The following is a 7,830-nucleotide window of genomic DNA, read 5'->3' as shown; positions in this document are numbered from 1 at the left end:
ACGTTACATATCTTTGCAAAATCGATTACTTTGTCAACGTTTCCGCAACATCTTTTGCGACCGGTTTTCAACGTTGATTCAACGTTGTCATGTTTGCTGGGACTTTTCTATTCAAAACTTTAATCCCTTTTTATCGAAAATAAATTAAGGAATCATAAATTATTATTTTGCAAGTACTATAATTTCGGCGTATCACTTTTACGTAGATAGTATTTAAATTTAAAATATATTTACTTCATTTAAGAAAAGAAAAGTTAAAAATACTTGTTTACAAATTTAATCCGCCATTTGTAAAAAGGGCAAAAAGCGGCTTCACTTTTTGGATCGATGTTAGATAATATATCATACGTGTGCGGTTTGACCCGGTGTAGCAGCTTAAAATAACTCCCTGTAAATAAATACTCCCGGAGTACTCATTTTCTAGTCAAAAAGTACTCCTCCAGTCATTTTAGGCTAGTAAATAAATACTCCCTTTAGTAAATAAGTACTCCCAATGAGAGTACTTATTACCATTTAAATTAAATTCCAAAAGCAATCTTTTAATGACAATTGATTTTACATTTGTAAATTCTGTTTTGTGGTAAACTGAGCAGTATTAAGTTACAGTTTAGTTCTTAAACTTATTAGAAACCAAGTGAACTTAGTATATCAGGGCTGAAAAAACATTTTAGGACATCGCGATGCATCGCTGTGTCGTAAAATTGTTCCTTCAATATCAAAAGTAAATTCTTCACACTCTTAAAATAAAAAATGGCGCGACATGTTGATTTTGTAGCAATTAAAAAATATCTTAAAGAAAAAGTTTATCCTCTAGAAATTAAGGCTGATAAAGGAAAGAAATCTAATTTTCGAAAAGCTTGCAAGAATATTAACATTTTATCTGGACAATTATTTTACCGTAGCAAAATGTTAGTCATTGCTTGTAAAGATCAACAGCAAAAGATATCTGACATTCATTTTGGTCTAAGTGAAAATTCCAAAGCAAAAGCAATGGCCTTTCACCGTAGAAGAGATGCAACTCATCACAAAAACTTCAGCAGGTTTTACTGGCACAATATTAAATTCGACGTAGAAGAGTTTATTTTAAAATGTGATCAATGTCAAAAACATGGTAGAATAATATGTTCTTCAACAGAACTGCAAATTACTCCAATTAAGTAAAGCAATGGAAAAAGTTGGAATTGATGTTTTTAAATTGCCAGAGGTTGATGGTTTTAAACATTTAGTTGTCTGTATAGACTATTTTACAAAATGGTCAGAAGCTAAACCTCTTAAAAACAAAACTGCTGATTCAACTCCACTCTTTTTATATGAAGTAACCTGTCGACACGGTTGCATTAAAATATAAATTAATGATCAAGGAAGAGAGTTTGTAAATAAAGTCAGCGAAAAATTGCATGCAATAACAAAAATGCTATAAAAAAACTGAGCAAAGGGTAACTTCTGCTAACCATTCCCAATCTAATGGCTTATGTGAGCGTCATGATAGAACTATAAAAGAAGCATTAGTTAAAGTTCTTGATGAAAGCTGTGGAATGTAAACAAACGCGGAATGGTCCTACATTATTGAAGGAATATTATTTGCACATCGTGTTAGCAAGCATTCTTCAACAAAATATTCACCATTTTTTCTATTATATAATTCTGAACGTACTTTACCTGTAGATGTTAAATACGGAATGGTTGATATTAAAAAACATGATATTGAAAGTTTTGACAGAGAAACTTTTGATGCAGTTTTTACTTCTTTTATTTCTTTACGAGAAAAAGTTTACCATACTGCATTCAAAAATATTCAAACTGCTCAAAATTAAAAGCAGAAAGATTATAATAAACGCCATCAAGCACCTCATTTGCTTGGAATTAGTGATAAATTTATTTTGGCTTGGTCCATATACAGTATATTCAATTTCTAAAAACAACTTGTGCATTTTGGTTAACCAAAAAATACTATTCAAAAGAAAAAATACAACGTTACTTTGCTTAAGCCATACATTGATAAAAATAAAAAGTCATTATATAATGATTTGTTGAGTTCTTGTGTTGAAACTGAAGAGAAAATTACAAGTTTATGGTGCATGTTACCTGACGAAGTTGTTAAAATGATATTGATAAGTGCAGTGAAAACATCCATTATTGTTACAGAAACATTTCAATCGTTGTATCATATCTGTATGAGATTTAAAAACATTTTGCAACAAAAAAAAAGTTTCTTCTTCCGCGTATTTTCCTTAAATTTCAAGATCACGAACTCTCAAGTTTAATGCAACGGAACAATAAATTAAAAGTAAGTATTCAAAAGTTATTAAAAATATTTTTAGTGAAGTTGCAGCTTGCTTGAACGATATTGTCAATTATGAAAAATGGAAATCTGCATAGATTATCATTTGTGCAGAAAAACATTCATGGTTTACAGTTGAATAAGCATTTTGGAAATCACATCAAGTAACCAATTCAGTTGACTCAAAAAAGGCTTTAAAACCTAAAAAACTATGATTAAATTTTCCAAATCTTTATCATCTTAAAATGAAGATAAACAGATTTTATTGTCTCATAATTCGTGGCTAAATGACAACATCATGGATGCTGCCCAAATGCTTATTTGTAAACAGCTAGGACCAAATGCAGAATTCCGATCTGTACTAAATGCTCAGAAATGTTCAAATAATCCATATCAGCCAGTCAATAATGAACATATTCAACTTATGCATAATGGTTCATCCCATTGGTTTCTTACATTTTGCTCTAATGGAAAAGTCAATATTTGTGATAGTCTTTATAATTCACTGAATCGTGTTTCTTTGAAATGTGTTCAGTCTTTAAATAAAAACAATGTTAATAGTAATGAAGACGTACTTATAACTTTTCTGCTTGTAGAAAAACAAACAGTTGATTTTAGTTGTAGATTGTTTGCTGTTGCCTTTGCAGCCGAATTATTAGCAGGTAAATCACCTATGGAAACGAACTTTGATGTGTATTGCAAATGCGGGACACTTCTTATCATGTTTAAAGTCTCAGCATCTTTCACAATTTCCTCAAAAGAACTTTTTTTGCGTATAAATATTGAATTCAAACACAATAATTACAACTCTATAACTTTATAAATTAAAATTTTACTGCGCAGTAAATTTTTAACGTTGTAATTTTACTGCGAAATAAAATTTTATTGCGCGGTAAAATTACACATTTTACAGCGCAATAAAATTTTAGGGCGGGTAAAAATATACATGCTTTATATAATTAAGGGTACTTCAATTTATCTTCCTATGAAACTTTTATTATTTAATCCATACATTAAATTATAGTTTACTTTCCAGGCTAGATTTTGATTCACTTTTTTATGTAAATTTTAGCATTTTTCCTTCTTCTTAGCATTAGAAGATTTTACATTTAGGAACATATATCAAATAAGTTTACCAATAACTGAAGGCCATAAACTATTGACGTATATATCTGACGAATGGGTTCAGATATACTTCCAATAGGACTGTAAATACTTCTTAAATAACATGAAAAACAAGTGGAACCAACAACATTTTACTTCAGTACAAATTTTTCTCACTTTAAAATTTTTAGTGACAAAACATTAAAACGATTATTGTTTTTTTTTTCTAAAAGAATAGTATGAGATGTTAGTTGATCAAGTTTAGTGGAAGCTGGATATTTTAGCAGTGTTAGTTTTTGTCCTGTGAATGACTACACCGCTAAATCAATTCCAATAAGATTTGTAGTACCAAGAATCTCTACATCTGTACCCCATATACCATCCCCGGCCATACCACTTTTGGTGAGAAAACTTACACGTCGTCACCTAAATATCTTGATAAGAAACTGGAGCAAGGTTCTGCTGTCATGTGTTTCACAACCAGATCGCGAACACATACATGCTGTCATTCAGAACCTGACAGCAAAAACGAAATTGCTCGAAAAAAACAATTTCCATCAGCTTTGCATGCATGCATTTTCAAAGGTACATCATTTTCTTTTCCATCGATAAGATTTGACATAACAAGTATTTTGAGAGCATGTTTTTCAGCAATTTTCTGGCGAATTTCTTTGGAGGGATGTTTCATTAGAATTAGGTGGCGTTGAAGTTCATCTTTATCACCACATTCTGAAGATAATTCAGACATTTTTGAATTACTTTCCTTTTCAATAAATGGTTTAAGATGATGTAGAGAGTATTTTTTTGCAATGTGTTATTTCCTTTACTGCTACTTAATAAGCATGTAGAATTTGATAAAATATCAAGAATCTTTTAAGATTTCTTAAAAGTACTTTCTGACCAACACAATACTTTGATGCTGTTGCATGCTTTCTGTCATAGTCAATTTTTTGTTTCTTTTGTGAACAAACAATATTGTTCAAGGCTTTTTCTTCAATTCCTCTTTTCATTTCTAAAGCCTTTTTGAAAACCTCTTTGTCATATACAGGATTATATTTATCTTCATTGAGTCTATCTATATATTTTACATCAATTGGAAGCAAGGTTGTCGATTATACATAAGGAAAAATAGCTCGTACCCCATTGAATCATGCAAAAATTATTCCATCTAAAACTGACACTCAATTTTTAACACTTTCATTTAAGACCTTAATGATTGCTTTCTTAACTGTTTGGTTCTGTCTCTCTACAAGGCCATCGGCTTGTGAATGGTAAGCCGAGGTAACATGCTGCTGAGTACCTGTCATAACATGTAATGCAATGGATACATAGTTTACAAACTCCCAACCTTGGTCATTGATTTGTATTTTAAAACAACCATGCCTGCATACAACCTTATAGTGAAAAGATGCTACTGATACTGCTGTTTTGTTGCTTAGAGGTTCAGCTTCATTCCATTTAGAAAATAATCAATAAGAACAACCGCAGATTTAAATCCATTCAATTCAGCTAATTGAATCCACACCAACTTGCTTCAATACTTGTTGTTCCACTTTAACAGGTTTTAAAGCGGGAGAGACTTTAAAATTTCTGTTGGAGGTTTTCTGACATCGCTCACATTGATTTATATGCTTTGTGATATCCGCTACTATTAAATGTCAAAAAATTCTTAAAGATATTTGCTTTCTAAAAGCATTAACATCAAGGTGATGAGCTGATGCAACTGCTTTCACTGATGTTCCTAGACCCTCATGAACTTCTTTAACTATGTTTAGTAGCTCTTCTCGATCTATTACCACAATCACCTACGAGAAACAAAAGTTTGTAGATATTTAAATAAAAACAATAATTAGAACCAAAAAAATGTTTTAAATGTTAAAATTTTTTATTAAATTTTGAATTAGTTAAAAAGTTTTTCTCACCTTGCCTATTTTTTTTTTGTAATACATCAATTTTTGTCTATAATTGTTTACTAATAAGTTTTTACATTGTCTTTTAAAGTTTGCCGTTTTTCCTCTCTCGTTTACATCTTCATGAAACTTTTTGTCATTCAAATATTTCCTGATATCATGAAAGTTAATATTTTTGTACATCTTGAAAACGCCAACGTTTAAATTTTGCTGCGCAGTAAAATTTTAACGGCAGTAAATTAAAAACGCTACACCGGTTTTACTCTATCTGTTTTCAATTATTAATTTTGTGTCATTGTAAAAACCACTTTGAGCTTATTTACCCTTTTAAAAAATTACGCGAGTAAGCGCGTCAATTGTGCAATTTGTATGAACATGATTCAATGCAAGTCATCTTATCGATCTCCAATTAAGGTAATCGCACTATAAAAAGGAATAAAAATGTGGCTCATTTAACAATTTTCATCAAAAAAACTCCGATGATGAAATCCCTGATGGTAGTACCTTATGGTGAGTCAACTTGTGTCATTGTGCCAAATCATAGATGTCAGAAAAGAATAGTGTACCCCAACAAATCTCCTAATTCCGCACAGTCATGTTGGCCATTGCGAACTGCATATGAAAAGGAATCAAAAAAGTTGCAATTATTTGACACCTGCAGAGTATATGAGCATTGTAATAACACACGAACGTGTGAAGGTTCAGTTTACTGAATGATTGGGATCATTGTTGATAAAAGAAGAGATTGTGGTTCTAAAACTACTTTTGCTGACAATCTTTTTAGAATTGCTTTTGACAACCTTGCAATAACAGCAAGTATTTGCAGTGTACCTGTTAAACTTGTTGAAAACTATGTTACCATATGGGGAGTACTGTCAAGTGGATTTGCAATAAATTTAACAGAGTTTGTTGAGCTTTGCAAAGAAACTGAAAATATATTTTTTTTTAGGAGAATGGCTGTGATTGGTATTTTTTACCTTCAACACTTCACAAAATATTCAAATATGAAAAAAATTTCATTGACAACTGCCAACTTCCAAGTGGACTGACAAGTGAAGAGGCATCGGAAGCTCATAACAAATTTCTAAGGAACTTTCGATTACATCATTCCAGAAGACTTTATTGATTCAAGGCATGGCTGACTTGTTCTCACTGGTTTAAGCGATCCAAAGGTTTAAGAATTTTGTGTTGCAAAACGTCAAAGATACAAAAGAAGAGGAAAATGCAAGCAAGCACTATTGACTTAATTGAGTGTTTATGTGACTGTAGTGATTTATTTTTTTTAGATTTTTTAAAAAGACATATTTTGTGACAATGAAAAGTAGACTCTTTTTCAATTTAATATTTAAAAAAAATTTTGTGAGCCCATAGGTTATTAAATTTTTTTAGGCTTAAATAGGTAAATTAAATTATGCTAAAATTTATCCTTAATGTGGTCAATTAACTTAACATTTTAAGTATTTAAGTTTTAAAATAGGGAAAATAATCTTGTTTCTTTTCATTAACACGTAGTTTAAACTATTTTTTTAATTGAGTTTGCAATGTTATTCATAATTCAATAAAGTTAGATAGTATAAGATTTATATATATATATATATATATATATATATTATATATATATATATATATATATATATATATATATATATTAGGGGGTTGATTTTTTTACAACTATACATGGGTATAATGCCAAAATCTGACATTCTACATGAGATTACCAATTGCAAAAGTTTTACTGACTAAGGTTTCAAAAATGTCCCCGTAAGTAAAAAAATATAACGTAAAATTGACAAATTAACAGAAAAATAGCAATTTATTTTTACAAAACTTTCTGTTCGTTAATATACAAAGATCAATTGTTTGTGCAATTTAAAAGTTGTTGCGCAGAATAAATCTGAAGTTCATCTTGTCAATATCTTTTGCATAAATTTCTTGCATAATTTTTATGGCTCTTTCCGCACAGATATTAGATCTCTGAATTCCTTGTATGCGACTGGGCTCCTGGGACCAAAATGTTTTCAAGGTTTTCATGGCTGTAGTTGAAGTTATTGCTTGCTCTAAATTGTTAAAATTATGTTCTGAGTATTGCATGTCAGAAAATCATACATCAGACCAGGCTGATGTAATGAATTCACAAACCAGGCGAAGTTGATTAATACTCGACTCATTTAAAATATATGCCAGAAGAGCATAGATTGCTTTTGAATTCCATCTGGAATTGTTCAATGATGGCAGACTTTTGAATTTTATAGCCGGATAGCCACCATTCACCTTCATGTATCGGTAACTTTGTACCAACTTAAACAAAAAGTCCATATCATCTCTCCATTTATTAGTCTTTACTTTAAAAATTTTTTCACCTTACTTAAAGTTTTATTTTAAATTTTCATAGTTTTTTTGCAGGTTTACAATAAATTTGTAATGTATTTCTGGTGATGAGCTTTTTCCTTCATCTAAAATTTCATTCATGGAATGCTTCAAAATTGTGTCTAACACATGATGCTGACAACCAATAAATTGAACTGGTTCAAGATT

This window comes from Hydra vulgaris, chromosome 14, assembly GCF_038396675.1.
Source record: "Hydra vulgaris chromosome 14, alternate assembly HydraT2T_AEP".
NCBI classification, from domain to species: domain Eukaryota; kingdom Metazoa; phylum Cnidaria; class Hydrozoa; order Anthoathecata; family Hydridae; genus Hydra; species Hydra vulgaris.
The sequence above is the reverse complement of the archived record's forward strand: the minus strand, read 5'-3'. Positions refer to the sequence as shown.